General features: G+C 42.2%; 1 protein-coding gene across 1 annotated transcript in view; it reads left to right on the top strand.

The window, feature by feature from the left end:
* The first annotated feature begins 7,729 nt into the window (after positions 1 to 7,729).
* SV2C (synaptic vesicle glycoprotein 2C) overlaps positions 7,730 to 23,300 on the top strand; it is a 245,395-nt gene continuing 229,824 nt past the window's right edge. Inside the window, exon 1 of the mRNA XM_050944577.1 lies at positions 7,730 to 7,782. The gene's annotated coding sequence lies outside the window, so the exon portion shown is untranslated. The remainder of the gene's footprint in view (positions 7,783 to 23,300) is intronic.

The following is a 23,300-nucleotide window of genomic DNA, read 5'->3' as shown; positions in this document are numbered from 1 at the left end:
ATGCATTAACAGGTATGTTGTAAACAAGACACGAGAAGTCATTCTTCCACTTTACTCTGCACTGGTTAGGCCTCAACTGGAGTATTGTGTCCAGTTCTGGGCACCGCATTTCAAGAAAGATGTGGAGAAATTGGAGAAGGTCCAGAGAAGAGCAACAAGAATGATTAAAGGTCTTGAGAACATGACCAATGAAGGAAGGCTGAAAGAATTGGGTTTGTTTAGTTTGGAAAAGAGAAGACTGAGAGGGGACATGATAGCAGTTTTCAGGTATCTAAAAGGGTGTCATCAGGAGGAGGGAGAAAACTTGTTCACCTTAGCCTCTAATGATAGAACAAGAGGCAATGGGCTTAAACTGCAGCAAGGGAGATTTAGGTTGGACATTAGGAAAAAGCTCCTAACTGTCAGGGTGGTTGAACACTGGAATAAATTGCCTAGGGAGGTTGTGGAATCTCCATCTCTGGAGATATTTAAGAGTAAGTTAGATAAATGTCTATCAGGGATGGTCTAGACGGTATTTGGTCCTGCCATGAGGGCAGGGGACTGGACTCAATGACCTCTCGAGGTCCCTTCCAGTCCTAGAGTCTATGAATCTCTTCTCTGCTAGTACAACTCAATATCTTTAAACTCTTTTTCGTATGGAAGCATACATACCGTACTTTTGGTCATCATACTGTGTGTGTGATGGGGTGGGGGCAGTTCTCAAACTGAGGAAAATAAAACTAAAGGTGCACTACTCCCAAGAGCTCTAAGGCTCATCTCTTGTCTCTCCACCTTCCCACCCCTTCCAAATCCCAGTTAGGTTCCAAAAAAGCCAGCAGAGTCCTTCCCACTCCATGCTCTCCTATATGCCCTGATTTTTTTTTGTCCCGGTCAAAATTCCTCACTTGTATCTTTGACTCCCTCCTGCCTCTGATTTACCTCAGAAGTCCCAAACAACCACGTGTTCCTCCAGTCCCCTCCCTGAAAACAAGACCCAGTTTCCCTTCCTAGCTTGCTTCTGCCCCTGGTTCAGGTCCAATTCACTATAACAAAACTTGGGCTGACACTCAGCAACTGTTACTACAATGGTATGTCTCTAAAGCCCCAGTTCAGCAACACACTTAAAGGTACACTCAAGTCATATTGGAGACAATGGGAATTCAGCACTTGTTTAATTTTAAGCATAGAATCATAGAAATATAAGGCTGAAAGGGACCTTGAAGAGGTCATCAGGTCCAGTCCTGTGCAGTGAAGCAGGACCAGGTAAACTTAGACTGTCCCTCACAAGTGTTTGTCCAATCGGTTCTTAAAAACTTCCAATGATGAAGATTCCACGCCCTTCTTTATAATAGCCCTTTTCTCAAGACTAAACATGCCCATTTTCTTTAAACTATCCCAATAGGTCAGGTTTTCTAAGCCTTTTATCATTTGTGTTGCTCTCCTCTGGACTTTCTCCAATTTGTTTACATCTTTCTCCAAGTGTGGCACCCAGAACTGAACTCCAGCTGAGACCTCACCAGTGCTGGATAGACTGGGACAATTACATACGACATTCCTGTTAATACATCCTAGAATGGCATGAACCTTTTTTGCAACTATATCACATTGATGCATTAAATTTGTGATCCACTATAATCCCCAGATCTTTTTCAGCATTACTACTACCTAGCTAGTTATTTCTCATTTTGTAGCTGTGTATTCGATATTTTTTCTTCCCAAGTCTAGTACTTTGCACTTTTGTTTATTGAATTTCATCTTGTTGATTTCAGACTAATTCTCTAATTTGTCAAGGTCTTTTTGAATTCTAATCCTGTCCTCCAAAGTGCTTGCAACTCCTCTCAGCTTGCTGTCATCTGCAAATTTTATAAGCATACTCTCTCCTCCATTATACAAGTCACTAATGGAAATATTGAATAGTAGGACCCAGGACTGACCACTACAGGACCCCACGAGATATGCCTTCTCTGTTTGACTGCAAACCATTGATAGCTAACTACTCTTTGAGTACGGTCTTGCAACCAGTTGTGCACCCACCTGGAAATAATTTCAGCTAGCTCACATTTTTCTAGTTTACTTATGAAAATGTCATGTGGGACTGTGTCAAAAGCCTTACTAAAAGCAAGATCTGCCATATCTTCTGCTTCCCCATCTACTAGGCCAGGAATCTGTCAAAAAGAGGAAATCAGGTTGGTTTTCTATAATTTGTTCTTGATAAATCCATGCTGGCTGTTGCAACCTTATTCTTTTCTAGGTGCTTACAAACTAATTGTTTAATTTATTGTAGTATCTTTCCAGGTATTTGAGTTAGGCTGACTGGTCTGTAATTCCCTGGGTTGTCTTTCTTTCACTTTTTAAAGATAAGTACTATGTTTGCCCTTCTCCACTCCTCTGGGACCTCACTGGTCCTCCATGAGTTCTCAGAGATAATTACTAACGGTTCTGAGATTGCTTCAGCTAGTTCCTTAAGTAGCGTAGGATGAATTTCATTAGGCCCTGACAACTTGAATACATATAATTTACATAAAAATTCTTTATTCTGTTCTTTCCCTGTTTTGACTTGTGTACCTTCTTCCTTGTTGTTAATGTTAATTTTGCTGAGTATTTGGTCGCCAATAACCTTTTCAGTGAAGACTGAAGCAAAATAGGTATTACTCACCTCAGTTATCAGCTCTCTTTCCCCACTTCATAGAGAACCTTTACTTTCCTTCATCTTTCTGTTGTGCCTAATGTGCGTTAAAGTAGGGCTGTCAAGTGATAAAAAAAAATTAATTGTGATTAATCAGTTTTAATTGCACTGTTAAATGGTATTCTAATATTGTTTGTTTAAATATTTTGGGGTTTTCTATATTTTCAAATGAAAGGTCAAAGCTGGGGGCTCTCAGATTCTGTCCTGCTCGGGGCTCCAGCCCCTCTCGGGTCTCAGGGCTGTGGACTGGGGCTGCTTCAACCCCCTGCCGCTGATGTCTCCCATCCCACCCACAAGTATGGGATTAACGTGTTAAAAATTTAACGTGCTAATTTTGCTTTCAGTTAATTGCAAGTGTTCATTGCAATTAATTGACAGATCTAGTTTAAAGAGCCTCCTCTTATTGCCTTTCATGTCCCTTGCTAGGTGTAACTCATTTTGTACCTTAGCCTTACTGATCTTACCCCTATATGTGTATGCTATTTTTCTGTACTCCTCCTTAGCAATTCATCCATGTTTCCACTTTTTGTAGGATTCCTTCTTGATTTTCAGGTAATTAAAGAGCTCCAGATGGAGCCATTGTGATGCTTTGGGGTTTGACCTAGACCAGTAAGGAGTTTTGTCACCATCTGCTCTGTAACCCTGGGGCTTCTGTGCTGTGCAGCTTTGGCTCAGAGCCCTGACATGAGCAGCCTGCTCACAGCACAGTGGCCTCACGCTGGCTTCTACCAGCCTTGTTACTGCTTGCCAGGTGACCCAACAGCCCTTCCAGTCTCCCCTATAATATTCAGTTCTTCTCACTGGACCCTCACAGAAGTTCTCAAGTTCGCTGCCTCCAAAGAGGCAGAATAAACACCAGCCTGCTAGATAAGCAGAAGCTATTACTCTAGTTTAATATATACAGAGATGCTTCTGTAAAAGTAAAACAAGTTTATTAACAATAGAACTTAGATTTAAGTGATACCAAGTAGAGAAGAAACAGGGATATAAATGATTACAAACAAACGGAAGTCAAAATATGCTTCTATCACTAAAATCTAACTTGTGTGTATACTGCATGTCCTCCCAGCTTTCACATAGTGATGCCAATGGCTAAGGTGATAACTTATTTAGAGTGTAAGCTCATCAGGGTGGGGAAGCTCTGTGTGGTGCATTGACTGGCACAATAGGATACCAGTCTTGGTATGTAGGTTCTGTTGTAATATTCCTAATAACTTGACTTTCATTATTGTAGCCTCCTGCTTTCACTTGCTCAGAACTTTCTCAAAAATTCTTCTTTGGGGCTGAAACTTTCCACGCTGACCCTCAGTCTTTAGCGTAAAATGTAAAACTGATCTCTTTGATTCCCACTATAACAAACCTTCCCAAACAAACAATACTTGCTGCAAGAGTATATCCAGACAAAAGAAGATCCTTTATTATAAGGCATTAAGACCTATATGTTAGGCACAGTATGCAGCCCATTAACGGGTATTATGTGCACAATACGTATATTATATACGTTATGCATTTATATATGAGCGATGGAAGGTTATGTTAACTGAATGCGTTATGCTTTTCCCACAATTCTGTTAAGTATCTGCAAAGCTGAAGACAGCTTTAGCATTAGAAAATAGAAAGCCTGTCAGAGCCAAAATATGTGAATGGTGTGTCTTAGCACAGGTTGGGATCTTCCCTCTATCCCCAGCTGGTTTGAAATATAGTATCCCAAACAGAGATAAGACAAGTACAGAACAACCAAGTTAATGAACAGTTATGAACTGGTGGGTTGTATTGTAGTAAAGTGTCAAGAATTGTGAACTTATAAAATAATATTAAATGCTACTGGCTGAAATGTGCATCTTTGAAGCTCACCTGTATAAGGTGAACATGCTACTAGATAAGAATTGCTTCCCGAAAGGGGGGTAGGTAGGTCTCCTTTTCATATTGTGCTGCTTTATCTTTAGACAATACATGTAGCTAAGTTTGGCTATTTGGTCTCTTAAACATTTTTAAGACTCAACTGCAGCTGTAGTCAAACACTTGGCTACACCTTTTAGTCAATATGATGATCACAGTATATATGCAAGAGAGGCAATGTTGAGAATTTATTTTGAGCCTGTAAGAACTGTTTGTATCTCCCTTTCTTTGTGGGAATAGCTGTGAATACTTCTGAACAGCTATGGCAAGGAGATTATTTTTATTCATATTTATGATTTTTATTGCAGTAGTGCCTGGGAGTCTCAGCGATGAGCCAGAACCCCGTTGTGCTAGGAGCTCTACAATCACAGAACAACCAGACAATCCCTGCCCCAAAGAGTTTACAATCTTACATTGATAAATTCCCCATTCAGATGTCTCCCAACCAGGTTAGCAGGTCAGCTGCACAAGCCACATGCACTTCATGAAGCAGCAAAGGTGGCCCAATCAAGTGAGTAAGAACCCTAACACCTCTCATGCACCCAGATGAGACCAAATTCCCTGAGTCAGATTAGGTTGTGGGCATATACCTTGGCCATAGATAGTTCAGAAGATGGCAAGGTGACTTCAGTGCCTCATAAATTTATTTGCTCACAATAGAAAACTTAAAAAGAGAAAAACCCTGAAATGTAAATAAAAGTCATCCATCAAACCTACTTGCTGCGGTGTGATGGGGTGTCCCAGATCTTCATCTTGTTGCCTTTACAGCACCCAATCATTACAGACTGAGGCCCGCTGAGTTGCCACTGTCCCAGGACTGCTGAGCCGTATCACTGACACATCCCACAGCCTCAGGCAACTGATGATTTGCTTGATCACTTCTTGTTTTCTGCCATACCCTCTTTGGTGTGAAAATCTCCATTATTCCTGTATTAATGGTATGTCCCAGGTCGTGGGTTAATATGGACAAAGACAGCTGGCGGGAAATGGAAGCAGGTGATTGTCAGCTCAGCTGCTCCAGTGTGGACTGACTGCTGTGCAGAGAGTGGCATGATGTTTATTGGAAATGCTATGCTGAAACTGCACTCGAGTCACCGCTTTGCCTGCACTCCTGTATAGTGATGTGTGCTATATGAAAATGGAAATCCATAGCTTCTAAACGCTGAGAGAAAAAGCATAGACGCTATTTACAAAGGACATTTGTGTAAGCTTTTTATGTGTGAGAAATCACTGCAGGCCATGGCTTAATCCATATCTTTTTGTTTTGTGGGGCCCTTCAAGCACATACTATAGTCTGTTCGCAGACAGATTTATGACAGATGATAGACCAGTAAGCACAGAAAAATCTGTGGTCCGGATTCTGCACCCAATTGCGAGATTTGTTTTAGATCTTAATTCCTTTTGGGCGGAAGTTGTCCATACTTGTTCTCAGCCCAAGTGTGATTAATTTGGGAAAGCTTGAGCCTTAGGGATTTAGACTTTTTGCGTCACATTAGTGTGGAAGGGGAAAAAAAGTCTGCATCCTCAACATTCCTATGAGAATTGTTGTGCTCATACCATTGAAAAAATTGTGCTGCAAACTTCCCATTTTACTTTATTTCCCCATGTGCTGCCAAGTATGCTAGGTGCAGGGTGGACAGAATAAAGAGAAGTCTCTGACCTGACAAGTTTATCTAAAAAGATAAAACGCAGGGGAGGGCTATGTTCTAAAAGCAAATTGCAGTGAGGTATGCTGCCGTCTCCTTCTAACTTGATTTTTTTACTTGTCCTTCTGTCCCATTACCTGATGCCTTTTTCTTTGCAGTCTTCCCTTTATCTAGCCCTCAGCCTCTGAAGGCTTCCCTCCTTGTACGCCTCCTGGCAACTTACCTTGTGCCCCCTTTTAGACTTCATGAAATTCTTAAATCATTAAGAGACTGATGCATAAAAGCATTTCCGAGTTTATTCAGGTGCCAACATAGAGGCTCCCATGGCCTCTCCTGCTTCCTTTCTGGTTGACTCCAGCTGCTTCCCCTGCAGGGTTGTGGGAAGGGATCTTCAGTTCTGGTGAGGAGTTTTCTGGAAATCTCTCTGCTCCATAGTGGTGTCACTATCTAAGGTTGAGGTCTAATTTCAAGAAAATCTGTGAAGTTTTACTATGAGTGTTTAACATATCCAGTTCTACACACATTCAGTGCACCTTACTTTGCTGTTAAGATCATCCCAGTTTGGGATTCATTTACCAGATATAAACATTCGTGATTTTTAAACTACTGAGCATGGCTTGTTTGATTGTTTTCAAAAGTCAACAAAGGAAGCCAATTTTAAAGGTAATCAGTTCTGTAGGATTAAAGTTGACCTTTTTAATTTTGCATTTTACATACTCAATTGTGAAAACCTTAACAATGCAGTTAAGTTTTTTTTAATTGAGAAAACAAGATCAGTGTGAGACACCTGAAATTTTGAAGGGCCCAATAAAACTCCATAGCTAATTCAGTAGGCTATAGTTACAGATGACAAAATGAAGAAGAATATTGAATTAAAATTGCTGGTGAAATTAAAATAGGCAAAATAGAGTATTGGAATTTAGCTATGACACTGAAGCTAACTGTCCTACTCTTTTGGTACAACTATTTTAGTGATAAAATAATTGAAAACCTTTCCATTTGGTAGGAAATTTTTCATTTTTCTAAAGGCTTCTCAGCTTTCTGTATAACATTCAATGAAATATGTTTGTAAGTAGATTTACCAGATTTTTATCTTCCCTCCACATGAAGCAAACTGACCAAACTCGTCGTTTTGTGGAAAGATAACCGGATTCACACCATGACATGATTTCTTGGGCTGTACTAGTGAGTGTCAATGAGACAGCTAAAGAAATGCAGCAATGAAAGTTTAAATGAAAAGAAGATGATGTGAGGAAGAAACTACAGAGGTTTTATATTAATGCACCTGAACATTGGCATCACTCAGAATTGATACTGATCGTGCTGTGCAAAGGCAATAACTTTTTTTTTTTTTTTTCAGAATAGGAAGAATGATGCAGATGAGAGTTCGGTTTCCTCTAAAGCTGACTCAGAGAATAGATTCTGACATGAAGATTTGAAGTACAAAAAGAAATGTCTGTGGAAGATTCAGTAAGAAAGGTGGGTCATGTGTTTAAAGCACATGATTGGGAGGCAGTAACCTGGATTCTATTTCCAACTCTATCAGAGATTTCCTTTGTCTGTCTTCTTAAGGTAAGTTATCTAGCCTTTCCATGCCTCAGTTTCTCCATTTGTAAAATGATTATAATTAACTATATCAGTGTGGGAGTTCAGGCATAATTAGTGTTTAAAAAGTACTTTAAGATGCTCTGACAGAACAGCTCTGCAAGCATATGATTAAGTTTAATTTAGAAAATGGATTTCCCAAGGGAGAATCTATTACTTGTGTGTGCAAGTATTTGAAGTATCATGTGTGAGCAAATGACACATGTATCAAATTACACATATACTGGTGGCAGTCAGGTGCTAGATATCAGGTCCAGGACACCTGTTTGGATACTTCTATATAGGGTTTACATGGTTTTGCAAAGAGCATCTTCCTTACACTGTCTTGGCTACTGGAAAAATTGATCTGGGGGAAGCTCAAAACAGCTATTCACAGCTCCAGTGGTTGTTTCTGTAGAAGATCAGGAGGAACATATTTAAGCCATCTGAAACTCCAGAAGATCATAAAACACTTGACTTCTCTAACTTCAGTCCACGTATTAGTCATAGATACTGTATGCTCATCATTCATTCTATACAAGGCTAAGCATAGAGGAAGACTTTCTTTCCCCTCCATTCTCTGGTGCTCTGCTAAAGTTTCAAGATTGGCTTCTTGTTGCTATATTTCAGCTCATGCAAGTGTCTTGGAAGGAGTGTTAAATCTAGGGCAAGGAAACACCAGTGAAGAAATATACAATGGAATATTGTGGGGTGGCAAGCAAAAGACCCAAGAACAAGCTGAAGCAGTTCCAGGAAGACATCAAACATACACATCCTGATCTGTTCGATGCTGGGCCTGCAAGCCAAACTGACAACACAAGTGTAACTCTGTGAACACCCCAGTGGCAAAGGGCAAGGGTGTCCCTGGTATATAGCAGTGAGTTTCAGTTAACCTGATCAGATCAGCTCACCTTACACACTGTTATCAGGATATTTATCTAAAAGGCGTCTCATAAAAGAACATTGGGAAACTAGTAAATCACTGATCATTAATATTCTTACGTTAATATTCTTATTCTACATTTAGCATGCAAAAACCTATACAGATGTGCTGGAAATATGTCCCTCAAATGTGCTTGGCAGACAGTGCCTAAGCTCAGCTGGTCCTATACAATGGAATGTTGTTTTGCAGGCTTGATTGTCTCTCTGATGTAAATTACCAAGATGTGACCTAAGATAATGAAAGGCACATTTACATGTAAGGTAAACAGAGCCATAAGGCAAGCAAGTGGGAGAAAATGACCACTTAACACTCTCAAGGCAGGAGCCTTTCTGCTTTTTCAAATAGGTTCAATGAATTTGGGGATGATATAAGCAAAGAAAAGAAGCCATATTATTATCCTTCACCTGGGGAAAGGAAACAAAGTGCTTTGGGCTCTGTGTTGGATGCTAGCTGAAGGCTGGCCAGCCATGCAGGAAGAATGACTATAGTGAAAAAACTACTTTGAACAAGACTCTAAATTAGACTTTAGCCTTAGAAGCTAAACTCAGTGCTATCTATTAAAGTTGAGGGTTTGTTAACCCCACTTAAGCTAACAGGCTGTTGTGTACTGGCTATTTAAAAGAGCAATAAACTAGATAAGCTTGTGCGAGTGCTACAGTGGGAGGGGCTGAGCACTGAAGAGATGTGATTTTGGGGAGAATTCAAGGCTGGAAGGGTTGTTGGGGTCCCTCTGCAAAGAGAAACTGGGTGGTGGAAGTCAGGTTGAGACCTTCTTGCTTTTATGCTGGCTGTTGGTGTCAAGGCTGTGAGCCACATCAGCATAGCATTTAAGGCACAGAGAGTTGACTGCAACCCTTACTGGCATGTGTGAATCCTAAGTATCGCAGCAATCATAGGCCAACAAATCTGTGCAGACATTAGGCCTCTGTTTTTAAAATAAAAAACGGTCTTTCCATGCAAAAATAGTATTGTGCAGTGTTCATTGTAGTAGTCATCTGCATATGAGGAATTTTTTGTGGTTTCTTTTAAAACTATTTTAGTATTGGTGGATGTGCAAAACATATATTTGAACAGTTTGTCATTTGGGGTCAGGGAAGTACGTACTGCTCCACATATGAAAATGCAAGCTAAGTCTATCTGCTGTATTCTTAATAGTGCAGTAATGTACATGGGATCCATTTGTCTCAAATTAAGCCCTTGTCAGGGATTGTTTCAGAAGAAATCTGCTCTAAGATTGTTCCAATGCAAATTTAGTTTGTGTTGTAGGAATGTAATCTGTAGTCCAGCAGCTTTAAATACACATTCTGAAGGCTATCACAAATCAATGACATCTTAAGGCATGTTTTCAGGGGGCAGGGTTGCTCAGGTTGACATCCAGCAAGCACACAAGTGACTCACATGGATCAGTAACAGGTTAAAACACAGGAAACAAAGGGTAGAAATAAATGGTCAGTTTTCACAATGGAGAAGTAAGTAGTGGGGTCCCTCAAGGATCTGTAATGGGACCTCTGCTCTTCAGCATAATCTTAAGTGTTCTGGAAAAGGCGAGGAATAGTGAGATGGTGAAGTTTGCAGATATAAAATTACTCTAGATGAGTCCAAAGATGACTGCAAAAAGTTACAAAAAGGATCTCTCAAAGCTGGGTTACTAGGCAACAAAATGGCAGCTGAAATTCAGTATTGATAAGTGCAAAGCAGTGGACATTGGAACACATAATCCCACCTATACATACAAAATGATGAGGTCTAAATTATCTGTTACCACTCAAGAAAGATCTCAGTGGATAGTTTTGCAATTCATATTTTAATTCCTTCAGAACTTGTGGGTGAATACCACCTGGTCCTTGTGACTTACTACTGTTCAAGTTATCCATTTGTTCCAAAGTCGTCTTTATTAACATCTCCTCTATGATACCTCATTAAAGTCCAGGCCTTCATATTTGGTCAGGTTTAGCTTGTCATCAGATAATAATCTTGTTTTTATAAGCTAAGAATTTGGGTACACAATGATTTGGAAAAGACACTTTATGCAGATGATCTATTGAAACTTACCCCTTCCCACTTTACTTCTGATTTTTATGAGAGGCTGGGTGGTTTGTTTCTATTACCATACTCTGTTAATGTCCTGCTCCACTCCTTCCAGTTTTTAAAGGTCTCTGAGTTGTGTTGTCAAACAGACACTTAGGATACGTCTACACTACAGGATTATTCCGATTTTACATAAACTGGTTTTGTAAAACAAATTGTATAAAGTCGAGTGCACTCGGCCACACAAAGCACAATAATTCGGTGGTGTGCGTCCATGTACCGAGACTAGCGTCGATTTCTGGAGCGTTGCATTGTGGGTAGCTATCCCATAGCTATCCCATAGTTCCCGCAGTCTCCCCCACCCCTTGGAATTCTGGGTTGAGATCCCAATGCACGATGGTGCAAAAACAATGTCGCGGGTGATCCTGGGTAAATGTCATCACTCATTCCTTCCTCCGTGAAAGCAACGGCAGACAATCATTTCGCGCCCTTTTTCCCTGGATTGCCCTGGCAGACGCCATAGTATGGCAGCCATGGAGCCCGTTTTGCCTTTTGTCACTGTCACCATATGTGTACTGGATGCCGCTGACAGAAGCGGTACTGCGGCGCTACACAGCAGCATTCATTTGCCTTTGCAAGGTAGCAGAGACGGTTACCAGTCGTTCTGTACCGTCTGCTGTGCCATTGTAAATTGGCGATGAGATGACGGTTATCAGTCGTTCTATACCGTCTGCTGCTGTCGTGGGTGCTCCTGGCTGACCTTTGCTGAGGTTGGCTGGGGGCGCAAAAACAAAAATGGGAATGACCCCCCGGGTCATTCCCTCCTTTATGTTGTATCTAAAAATAGAGTCAGTCCTGCCTAGAATATGGGGCAAGTGTACTAGAGAAGCAGTGTAGCAGAGAACCAGAGAGCACAGCCGCTCTGTGTCAGGTCCCACAGAATTGATGAGCTGCATGCCATTCTAGGGGTGTCCCTGCAACAACCCCACCTGTTGCTTCTCTCCTCCCCCAATCGTTCTGGGCTACCGTTGCAGGGTCCCCCCATTTGTGTGATGAAGTAATAAAGAATGCAGGAATAAGAAACACTGACTTGTTAGTGAGATAAAATGAGGGGGAGGCAGCCTCCAGCTGCTATGATAGTCCAGGCAGGACATTAAACGGTGGAGGGGAGAGGAGCCCAGCATCCCGCTGCTATGATAGTCCAGGCAGTACAGAATCTTTTCTTTAGACATGAAAGGGGGGGGACTGATGGAGTTCAGCCCCCAGTTGCAGTGATGAGGACGGTCACCAGCCGTTCTGTACATCTGCTTGGAATAACCGGGAGTCATTCCTATTTTTAACCAGGTGCCCCCGGCCGACCTCACCTGAGGCCAGCCAGGAGCACTCACGGGCTGATGACGAGGACGGCTACCAGTCCTACTGCACTGTACCGTCTGCCACCGGGGAAGGGAGGGGAGAGGATGCTACTGTTCATTGCCCCAGCTTCGTGTCTACCAGCAGCATGCAGTAGACATACGGTGACATTGAAAAAAGTCAAGAAACAATTTTTTCTCTTTTCTTTCACGGGGGGAGAGGGGGAGTAAATTGACGAGATATACCCTGAACCATCCCGGCCAATGTGTTTGACCCTACAGGCATTGGGAGCTCAGCCAAGAATGCAAATGCTTTTTGGAGATCGCGGGGACTGTGGGATAGCTGGAGTCCTCATTCCCCCGTCCCTTCCTCCATGAGCATCCATTTGATTCTTTGGCTTTCCGTTACGCTTATCACACAGCACTGTGCTTTGGACTCTGTATCATAGCCTGGAGATTTTTTTCAAATGCTTTGGCATTTCGTCTTCTTTAACGGAGCTGTGATAGAACAGATTTGTCTCCCCATACAGTGATCAGATCCAGTATCTCCCGTACGATCCATGCTGGAGCTCTTTTTGGATTTGGGACTGCATCGCCACCCGTGCTGATCAGAACTCCCTGCTGGGCAAACAGGAAATGCAATTCAAAAGTTCGCGGGGCTTTTCCTGTCTACCAGACCAGTGCATCCAAGTTCAGATTGCTTTCCAGAGCGGTCACAATGGTGCACTGTGGGATACCGCCTGGAGGCCAATACCGTCGATTTGCGGCCACCCTAACCCTAATCCGATATGGTAATACCGATTTCAGCGCTACTTCTCTCGTCGGGGAGGAGTACAGAAACTGGTTTAAAGAGCCCTTTATATCGATATAAAGGGCCGCGTTGTGTGGATGGGTGCAGGGTTAAATCGGTTTAATGCTGCTAAAATCGGTATAAACACGTAGTGTAGACCAGGCCTTAGGCCCACATCCTCAAATCTGTTGAAGTGCCAAACTTTGCCTAAGTAGCTTTTTGAGGATCTGGGCCTCATTGTATTAAGGTCCCTATTCAGCAAGGTACTTAAGCAGATGCGCAAGTTTAAGCACATGAGCAATTCCATTGTCTTGATTGGCATTAATGGGACTATTCACCTGCTCAGAGTTACACATCTGATTAACTACCTAATTCAGTACCCATGACATGATACAGGTACAACTACAAGTAGATGGTATTCCAAATACCTTCACGGTAATTACTGCTATACATTACACACTACAGGAGACAGTTCTCATTATGCAGTTGCAATGTTTGAATATCTTTTAGATATACTATTAAAAACATGTTCTCAAGGCTTGTAACCTAAAGTGAAACATGCCAGCTCACTTGTTTTCCATGGAGCATGCCTATGTGAACCATAACATCTCTCAAATCTTCCTTTCCATTCCATTCTTTAAGAAGTCACGCTATTGAGTGTTATGAGAATCACATTCTGGAAAGGAGTCTCAACTTTCTCTCTCACAGCAAAATTCATTCTTCACTTTTGTGTCACTTCCTCCTTGGTGGATTTAATAGGTCCACTGTTAGAAGATCAGGATCAAATAATAAATATTAAGGCTGAATCTTCAGAAAATGGGTAAACTTCCACTTTATTCATGTCATGTAGTTTCTCTGGGTTTGTTAACTGTGCTTCATAGGCACAATATGCTAATCTAATCTATTCTCTGTAAAATAAATGTATTCACTGGAGTGGCCAAACAGTTGTACAAATCTTTTGGAGACCATTTTTCACCATCTTCCAAAGGAGAAGCAATACTGAGGTTTCCCAAATTCTTTTCTCAACTATCCCTGGAGATGTTTCATGAGGTGTGGGAAGTCCACCTCATTGTGGGATATAACCAAACCCTTAAATCTGGTTTTCATTTAAATTATGGATTTAGTCATCCTATCTTTTTCAGTAATTTTGCATCTATATCAATCAAATATTCTCTCCTCAAGTATTTGAATAGTCAGCACTGTGACAAAGTTCCTCCTCTACCTTGGTGGGTCCTGCTCTTATTGGCAGATTTGCTTACCTCAGTGATCTTCCCCAGAGTCTGGGTCAACTCCTCCTGTGTCTGATCAGGAGTTGGGAGGTTTGCGGGGAACCTGGGCCTGCCCTCTACTCCGGGTTCCAGCCCAGGGCCCTGTGGATTGCAGCTGTCTATAGTGCCTCCTGTAACAGCTGCATGACAGCTACAACTCCCTGGGCTACTTCCCCATGGCCTCCTCCAAACACCTTCTTTATCCTCACCACAGGACCTTCCTCTTGGTGTCTGATAACGCTTGTATTCCTTAGTCCTCCGGCAGCACACCCTCTCACTCTCAGCTCCTTGCGGCTCTTGCTCCCAGCTCCTCACACACACTTCCTCTCCTCTGGCTTCCCCATCCCTGACTGGAGTGAGCTCCTTTTTAAACCCAGGTGCCCCCAGTTAGCCTGTCTTGATTGGTTGCAGGTGTTCTAATCAGCCTGTCTGCCTTAATTGGTTCTAGCAGGTTCCTGATTACTCTAGTGCAGCCCCTGCTCTGGTCACTCAGGGAACAGAAAACTACTCATCCAGTGATCAGTATATTTTACCTCTATCAGATTCCTGTACCCTACTGGCCTGGGTCTGTCACAACACATACAAATGAGAAGTATTTGGTTAATAAATTAAACTCTCCTAAAACAAGGTGCAATTCTAATAGATCTCTGGATAGGATCAGTAAAGAATTGAGATGAGAATAACTGGGGTTGCTCTTGTAGCAAAGTTTGAAAACAAAGCTTTCCTTTTCCATCAGTCGGTTCCTATATTTAGCCACATTCAATGTTTCTGTGTAAGAGACAGTAATGAGTTTAATCTGCATTAAATCTAAATTTAACAACATACATCCAGTTACCATTGAAGCAGCTGTGTCTATTATCATAATTCCCTTACCAATCTACACTAATTTATCTCTCTTTAGATTGGAAAACAAAAATTAGGAGAGGAGGAGAGTTGCATTTTGCTTAATTATAAATACGGGCTCAATCCTGTCAGAAAAATGAACTAACAGTGGCATCACAGCTGTTCAATTATCTGCCATTCACCTCTGACTCACACCCAGATACCATTGCTGTCACAACTTTAGAGTATGTTGCTATAAAAGCAGTAGTACTACTAGGAATTTCAGTGATCTTTCTCATGTAAAATGGAAACCTTTTACTAGTCTTAATATTAAAGTATTCTTTTAAAAATGTAAACTACATTACCTCCTTGTGTGACACACAGTTTAAGGGGAGGCATATTGGTTACCACAGCACAGAACTGTAGGTACATTGGATCCTATCAAGTAGACGTCCCAGTTCAGAGCACCATCTGTTTGACGGTAAGCAAATTGGGCTAGTGGATCTGGATGATTTTAGGGCAACAAACTGACCACTCTAGATTGTCAATTTAATTCCAGCTTGATAGTTAACCAAGTGATCCTCTGATGACTGTTGGTAGATATATGTGAAATTGATTAGTGGCCTCTGTCTAGGTCGGGGTGGCCAACCTGAGAAGGAGCCAGAATTTACCAATGTACATTGCCTAAGAGCCATAGTAATATGTCAGCAGCCCCTCATCAGCTCTCCCCCCGCCCCACTCCCAGCACCTCCCACTCACTGGCAGCCCTGCCGATTAGCTGTTTCATGGCATGCAGGAGACTCTGCGGCGGAGGGGTAGGAGTGAGGGCATGGCAGCTCAGGGGAGGGGGCAGGAAGGGGTGGAATGGGGACAGGGCTTGTGGCAGAACCAGAGTTTGAGCAACGATCACCTCCAGCACATTAGAAAGTTGGCGCCTGTAACTCCAGCCCTGGAGTCAATGCCTATACTAGGAGCCTCATATTAACTTCTGAAGAGCTGCGTTTGGTTCTGGAGTCACAGGTTGGCCACCCCTGGTCTAGGTACTAGTGGGCATGTGTGTCACAAAAACCATCGCAACAAAGGGGCATTGTCAACAAATGCGTCATAACTCCGTAAATGGCACTCTTGTTGACAGCGTCATAAGAGAGACCATGGACTGGATTGGCATGAGAGACTGTACTGAACTAAGACCTCTATGTGGTCATGTACTGAGATCAGGTGTGAGGCACACTGGCAAGGCTAGGTGGGCAAACTTAACCTGGCATTGCCACATTGTATGGATAAGACCAGCACGCACCTCTAGACTCCGAGTCAGCAAAGCACCTAAGTACATGCTTAAATCTCATTGTGTTTACTTTTACGTTTGAAACTCTGTACTTTCAAGAAACTATCCCAAATTATTTTTGCCAGAAGCTGGGATTGGATAACAGAGCATGGATCACTTGATGATAACCTATCTGTTCATTCCCTTTGAGGCACCTGCTATTGGCCACTGTCAGAGGACAGGATACCGGGCTTGAGGTACCTTTTGGTCTGACCCAATATGGCCATTCTTATGTTCTTATCATTATAATGAAATAGTCATTTTTGATGAACAGCTGCAAAAGCTTTTCATTTTATTTTTCTAGTGACGTGTGCATGATTTTGAAGGCAAAAAAGGTTGTTGTGGGCAAGGTATGGTGCTCTTCCATTCAAATACTATGCTAGTTACAGTCAGTGTATCAACTAGAGTAAGGTAGTTGAGTTAGATCACATCCTCATTTTTTGAATCCCTGATCTGACTATAGGCAGCACAAGTAGTACTGCCTATAGTTAGGGTTGCCCAACACTTTCCACTATACGACCCTGTTTTAAGGTGCTTATAATTTTGCCAGACTTTAAATGCTCAGGCTGAACTTTTCCATACCAGGCATCTGACTCAGGCTTTTTTTTAAGTTTCAGCTAAAATTGTTCAGCCATTTCCAAGAATGAGATTAGAGAAAAATAAGTTGTTTTTCCCATGTTCAAAAATATTTTACAACCATTTTGTTGAAACCCTGTAGTGTCCCCATGCTTTGGAGCAGGGTATTGAAATTTGTTAGGGAGAAGGATGTGCCCTTTGCGATCCCTGTGAAAAGTCACCCAAATTTGGCCAAGTCATATCCCTTTGAAAAATTGCAGTTTGCACATATTCAGTGGAGACTTGTTCGAATTTGGCAGCTAAATATTTGGAAGAGTCCATCTGCACTGAGCATGCTCCATCCCCTCACTGCTCCCAGGTGTGATTGTCCTTCCTCTCCCACCATGTGCATGCATTCTGATATAGTTTTTAACTACATGATTGCATACCATTTTTTGTCCACACAGGACCCCTGTAGGGCTAAATCAGGGTTGTGTAGTTGGAAGGTCTGTAGTGAATCAGGTAGGGGATTGCAGCAAGAGAAAGGGCAGTCTCATGGTTAAGGCAGTGGAGTGCTCTCCATGAGAACTGGATTCTATCCCTGCCTCTGCCACAGAGTTCCAGTGTCATGCTAGGAAACTTGCTTAGACTTTTCAGGGCTGATTGCTAATTGTGTGTTTCTTAATTTCTGAGTGCCCAACTTGACCCTGGTGAGTGATTTTCAGAAGTGTTTTATACTCACTCATAACTGAAGTCTAAGGGAGCAGTGCTTTGAACATATCATGTGCTCTATGATGCTATGTACTCTGAAAAATCAGGTCCTAAGAATCTCAAACTGGGCACCTAAAATTAGCAGACACTTTTGATCCTAATTAATTTGTGCCTTCGCTCCCCATCTATATAATGTGAATAATAGCACCCCTTCAGCTCAGAGGGGTGTTATGAAGATAAATTGGGAAGCCCTGAGATGCCATAGTTAGGAAACTAATAATTCTGTCTTCAGAGCAGGGTTTGAATAATGTGGAGTAAATAAGGCATTGAACAATGAGGATAAAATCTTGCCTAACTGCTCATTCAGTGAGCACTGTCCTGCCTATGCACTGAATGGGACAATGCTGCTCTTGCAGTTTCCCTAGAGCCTCTCCCAAAGAAGTGTTCCACAGAGCAGAGGATGAAGCAGTTCAAGATAATACAGTCGTAGCTGTATGAACTTCCTGTATGTTCCCCTATCTGCTTAGGGCCCCTATCCCTAGCAGCTGAGCACATCACAGTCATAAATGTATTTATCCTGACAACACCTCTGTGGAGCAGAGAACTATTATCATCCCCAGTTTTACAGCTGGAGAACTGAAGTCCAAAGTCACACAGGAAGCCTGTGGCAGAGCAGGGACTTCAGCCAGGTCTTATGGATCCCAGGCTAGTTCCTTAACCACTTCCAATCTGATGGAGATTGTATGGGAGAATCTGTAGGTGCTTACTTGCATCTTACAACTCCACGGAGCTAGAACATCATAGATAAGCTTTTGGAGGGTTACGGAGAAAGGGAGCATGATTTGGAGGTGTAACTCCCTCTTTCCATGGGAGAGTGCAATATGCAGAGTGGAGTAGGGGGTCTTAAAAGCTTTCTTCCTCATGCAGCGTATAGAATTTGGGTATTCTGAATATATGAAATACTGGATGCCTCTTAGGTAAATAGGAACTGCAAGCTGTGTCATATTGTCACTTGAAAGGTTGTTTTGCTTAGGTTTGTAGGCTTGACCCCTAGCCACAAGGTATTAATGCTCTCCATACAGGTAACATGTAGGGAAACCTTATAGTTCTTTGATGGATTTGCTAGTGTAAAATGGTCTGCTACTCACCGCTCAGCAGCACTTCCTTTTGGCTCATCTGGGGAATTAGTTCACCACTGTCTGCACGCTGTCTAGCAGTCAGTCAACCCATTGAACGACTGCAGCCCCTCTCTTTCTCATCAGGAGCTGCAATGCCTCTTCTTCATGGCTTAGCCCTCTGGCCAAGTCACAAGAGTCTTCCCCTTTCAGAGTATTAACCTTCTCCTTCCTCAAAGTCTCAGGCAGTTGCCAACTCCACTGTGCCACTCCTGCACTGGCTGGTAGGGGAACCTCGGCCTGCCCACTACACTGGGTTCCAATCTAGGGATCCTTGAACCAGCAGTTCAGGTCTATCCCTCTCACACCTTACTGATCCCTCCCTGGACTGCTTCCTACCCTGCCTTTTTCAGGCTCCTCATTTCCCCCTTGTATCAGGGAGCATGACTGCAGGCCCACCTCACTTTAGCCCCCTACATCCTCTACTCCTTTATAGAAGTCCTGCCTGTTCCTGCCCAGATGAACTTTATTCTTCATCTCATTGCTCTTCAGCTTCCCAGAAGATGCAGCCTAAGGCTCATTGGCCTCTCTTGCCACTTTAACCTCATCCATGCTGGTGTGGAATGAATGCCCCATCACAGCTAGAATATAATGAATGTACAAAGATAAACCCAATTAGCAGAACTCAATTTCTAATTTTTAACTTAGTTACAGTTAGGGCCGGCTCCAGGCACCAGCTTATCAAGCAGGTGCTTGGGGCGGCAACTCTGGAGCGGGGTGGCACTTTAAGGTATTCGGCAGCAATTCAGCGGAGGGTCCCTCACTCCCGCTCGGAGCAAAGGACCTCTTGCTGAATTGCCGCAGCTCACGATTGCGGCTTTTTTTCTTTTTTCTTTTTTTTTTGGCTGCTTGGGGCGGCAAAACCACTGGAGCTGGCTCTGGTTACAGTACTCTTCTAACTAAGTAGTTTCATCAGCTCTTCATAAACATTTAGCACCAAATTCTTCTCTCATTAACACTATTTGAAAATAGAGTTGCTGAACTTCATTAATTAAAGTTAAATAATGAAGTACTTCTAAATAGATATTCATGACAAATGAATACTAGAGCTGCCGGTATCTGCCGTTCTTTCATTAGCCAGATAACAGAATGTGCTGTTCTTAGACAATGCAACAAAGTAATTATTCTCTGAAAAGTCTCTGCAGATAGATGCTCTGTAACTTCCAGTCTAATGGTTAGCAGAACACTGAGAATTGGAAAGGATAAGCTCTGCTTAAAGAGTGGTAGAATCATGGAAAAGTGGTAGTCCATCCCCTTGCCAGCCCAAAGTGTATTCTAGTGCAGTGGTTCTCAACCAGGGGCATGTGTAACCCTGGGAGTACGCAGAGGTGTTCCAGGGGGTTTGTCAACCCATCTAGATACTTGCCTAGTTTTACTATAGGCGACATAAAAAGCACTAGTGAAGTCAGCACAAACTAAAATTTCTTACAGACAATGACTTGTTTATACTGCTCTATCTACTATAGATTGAACCGTAAGTACAATATTTATATTCCAATTGATTTATTTTATAATTATATGGTAAAAATGAGAAAGTCATCAATTTGTCAGTAATGGTGTGCCATGACACTTTTGTATTTTTGTCTACTTTTTTTGCAAGCAAGTAGTTTTTAAGTGAGGAGAGACATGGGGTACGCAAGACAAATCAGACTCCTTAAAGGGGTACAGTAGTCTGGAAAGGCTGAGAGCCACTGCGCTAGTGCTTTGTCCAATCCATTTAAAAATGACTCGAGCAATGGGACTCGATGAAATATTCTTCAGTAGAGCAGCTCTCACAGTGAGGACACTTTCATTGCAATTTTTCATTTATTATCTTAATTTTATCCTTTACTTTTAGATGTACCTCCTTTCTTAGCTAATAAAGCAGAGCTTTATGTTGTAAAAATGTAAGGGCTTCAAACATATGTCCCCACCATGCTGAATTATAGTCAGAAGCAGAGAACCAGCAGGTGAATGGAAGCCATCTTGTGAGGATGCAAGGCTCTGTTACCTGGTGGCTGTCTTATGAAAAAATCAGAGGGAAAACTCCATTGTAATACTTCTCTCCCTTGTTCTCCTTTATACAGAGCTTCCACACCTCCTACAGACTAGCACATCTAATGGATACTTGTGCCGTATCTGTAATTTTTTAATTCAATGTAAACAAGCAGTAGATTAGTGCCAGAATATTCCCCTAACCGCAGGTATATTCCCATAGAACAGATGGCTCTTTGGACACTCCAGGCTGGGAATTCTCACATCACTCAACACAGACTTGAAGCTCATGGATGATCTCTTGGCTACCTATGCTCGTCCCAATATGTTTGGATGGCACTGTGCCCTCTCACTGGCTGATTGGGGTGTCTTTCTGTCATATAGGTGTCTAGTGTCCATAATTTCAGAGGCAGCCAACATAACACCAAGAAGCTCTCTGTGGAAGCACTTATGTATTGCTAACCCATATTTTGTAAATTGATGATGCCTGCTGAAATTAAATTATATGCATTAACAGAACAACTCATGGCCTTCCGGGTTATTCATTTCTCTAGGTGGGTCGTCAGTACATGGAGACAGAGAGATAAGGCATCTTATAAAGCCTGGTGATTGGTGAAGTTCTTTACAAGATATTTGCTGCTGGATGTAAAGGGCAACATAAGGAAGCCTTTAGTGTAGCTTGTGGGATTTTTTGCTGTTTTCTCTGTGCCATGTACTCCTGCCCTGGATAAAGTTCTCTAGTGCTGTCTCTGCATTAAAAAATCAAACTGTTGGTAGCTGAACCAATGGGACAGCACTGTAGGTGTAGTGTATCAGTGTTAGCTATACTGTTTTGGTTCTGCTCCACATATACATTTGTGCTGTTCTACACCACTGTATTTACACAGCTCTCTAGGTAACTGGCAATGGCATCAGGGAGATTTCAAAACTGGATTGACAACACCACAAGTTGTATGTTTAGCCAACTTAGACCTTCCAAGCTATTCAGCTTATCATAAGTCATGAAAGGACAAAAAAGCCAATGGAATTGCTTTCATCTTCTCCTTGAACTTCAGAGCCAAAAGAATCACATAGGGTTAGACAGGGTCATTTGAGTTTACCTGTGTAATACTATAAACCAGAGCCAAAACTAACAGATTTCATGTGTACCCATAGAACACCGAGGTGTTTGTAAGGACCTGACTAAACTGATTGGTGGTGAGGACTGGAGTCAACAGCTTCCCCTCCTCAGGCATAATGGAATGGTGCACTACAAATGTAAAACATGTCTGTGCAGGAGATTGAAGCTTTCTTGGGGACTGGTCCAAGATCCAACAAACACCCACACAATCTAAGAACTACCAAAAACTTCTGTCTGGTGTGCTCCAAGTGCCAAGCATACTTCTTCAGCTTTGCAATTGCTAGTGTAAGCACTCCACAGAGTGTACATAGATTAAATTTAAAAATCCTCACAATTTCCCATGGGCAGAGGAAATGTGAAAGAATGACATGTAACATTCATCGTATAGCTTAATGCTGTACTGGAAGGTGCTCAGATAGGGTGGTGGTGACAGGTATATGAAAACCTGAAAGGATAGAGAAGGCTGAAAGGAATTGTGAAAGAAGTCTCATTTTTGCTCAGCAATAAATGTTTCTGCAGGAGCTTTTTAAAAAGCAATTGTATGATATCTGAAGCAAGCTGGTGAAGGTGTTCTGGCAGTACTGTAGATAGCCAGATACAGAGACCAGCAGTTCACAAAGATTTTGTGGCAATGACTGTGCACACTCACCCTCAGAAAAACTGGCTTTATATGATGCTGAAGGTTAATTTGATGAAGTGCTGCTTTTGAGTCTGGATCACGACCACAGGCTGTTGGGGACTGTATTCTTAAAATGCAGGACAAGCAGCAATAGCTACATAACTATAGAATGAAGAAAGATTTTTTTCTGTACCTTTGTGGTTAGCTCATCCTGATATTGCAGTGCAGCCCCAGGAAGATGAGAGCTTTGATCACCATTAATATCTATTGCCCTGAGATGGCTAGCCACCCTGGAGACGTACAGGTCAGTTGGGTACTATTTTGGTGTCAGGAAACCCCAGGGTGGGTGGTGATGTCTTGAAGGTTTGCCTGGCACTATGTAGAATGTTGCAAGGTTTGTGTATATAAGGTAGCCAGGCAAGGCACATATGCCCAAACTTTAAAACTGTGGACCTTTTAAAAAATGGACAGAGTGTAGGAATCTGTTCCCAACAAGTTAAATTGATGCTAATGATGTCTCCATCCCCACAGATGGAGGTGACTCTACATGTGGGTGAGTGACCCTACATACCTACTTTATCTGTGGCTAATGAACCCTGATTACAGAAAGCTAGTGAGATCCAGTTCATCTATGCACTAGCAGGTGCAGGATGATGATGACAGTGTGTGCCTTCAGAAAACTGAAAGCAAGGTGGAGATGTCAGGTCAACAATAACAGTTCAATTACAAATGTAACCATTTTATAGTAACTGCTGCATTTTGCATAACATGAAACCAATGTGATGACTTATGCTTCTTACATGCCATATTTCCAGGCATAAACAA

Source organism: Gopherus flavomarginatus, chromosome 3 (assembly GCF_025201925.1).
Source record: "Gopherus flavomarginatus isolate rGopFla2 chromosome 3, rGopFla2.mat.asm, whole genome shotgun sequence".
NCBI lineage: Eukaryota > Metazoa > Chordata > Testudines > Testudinidae > Gopherus > Gopherus flavomarginatus.
This window is presented reverse-complemented; position numbering and strand designations above follow the sequence as displayed.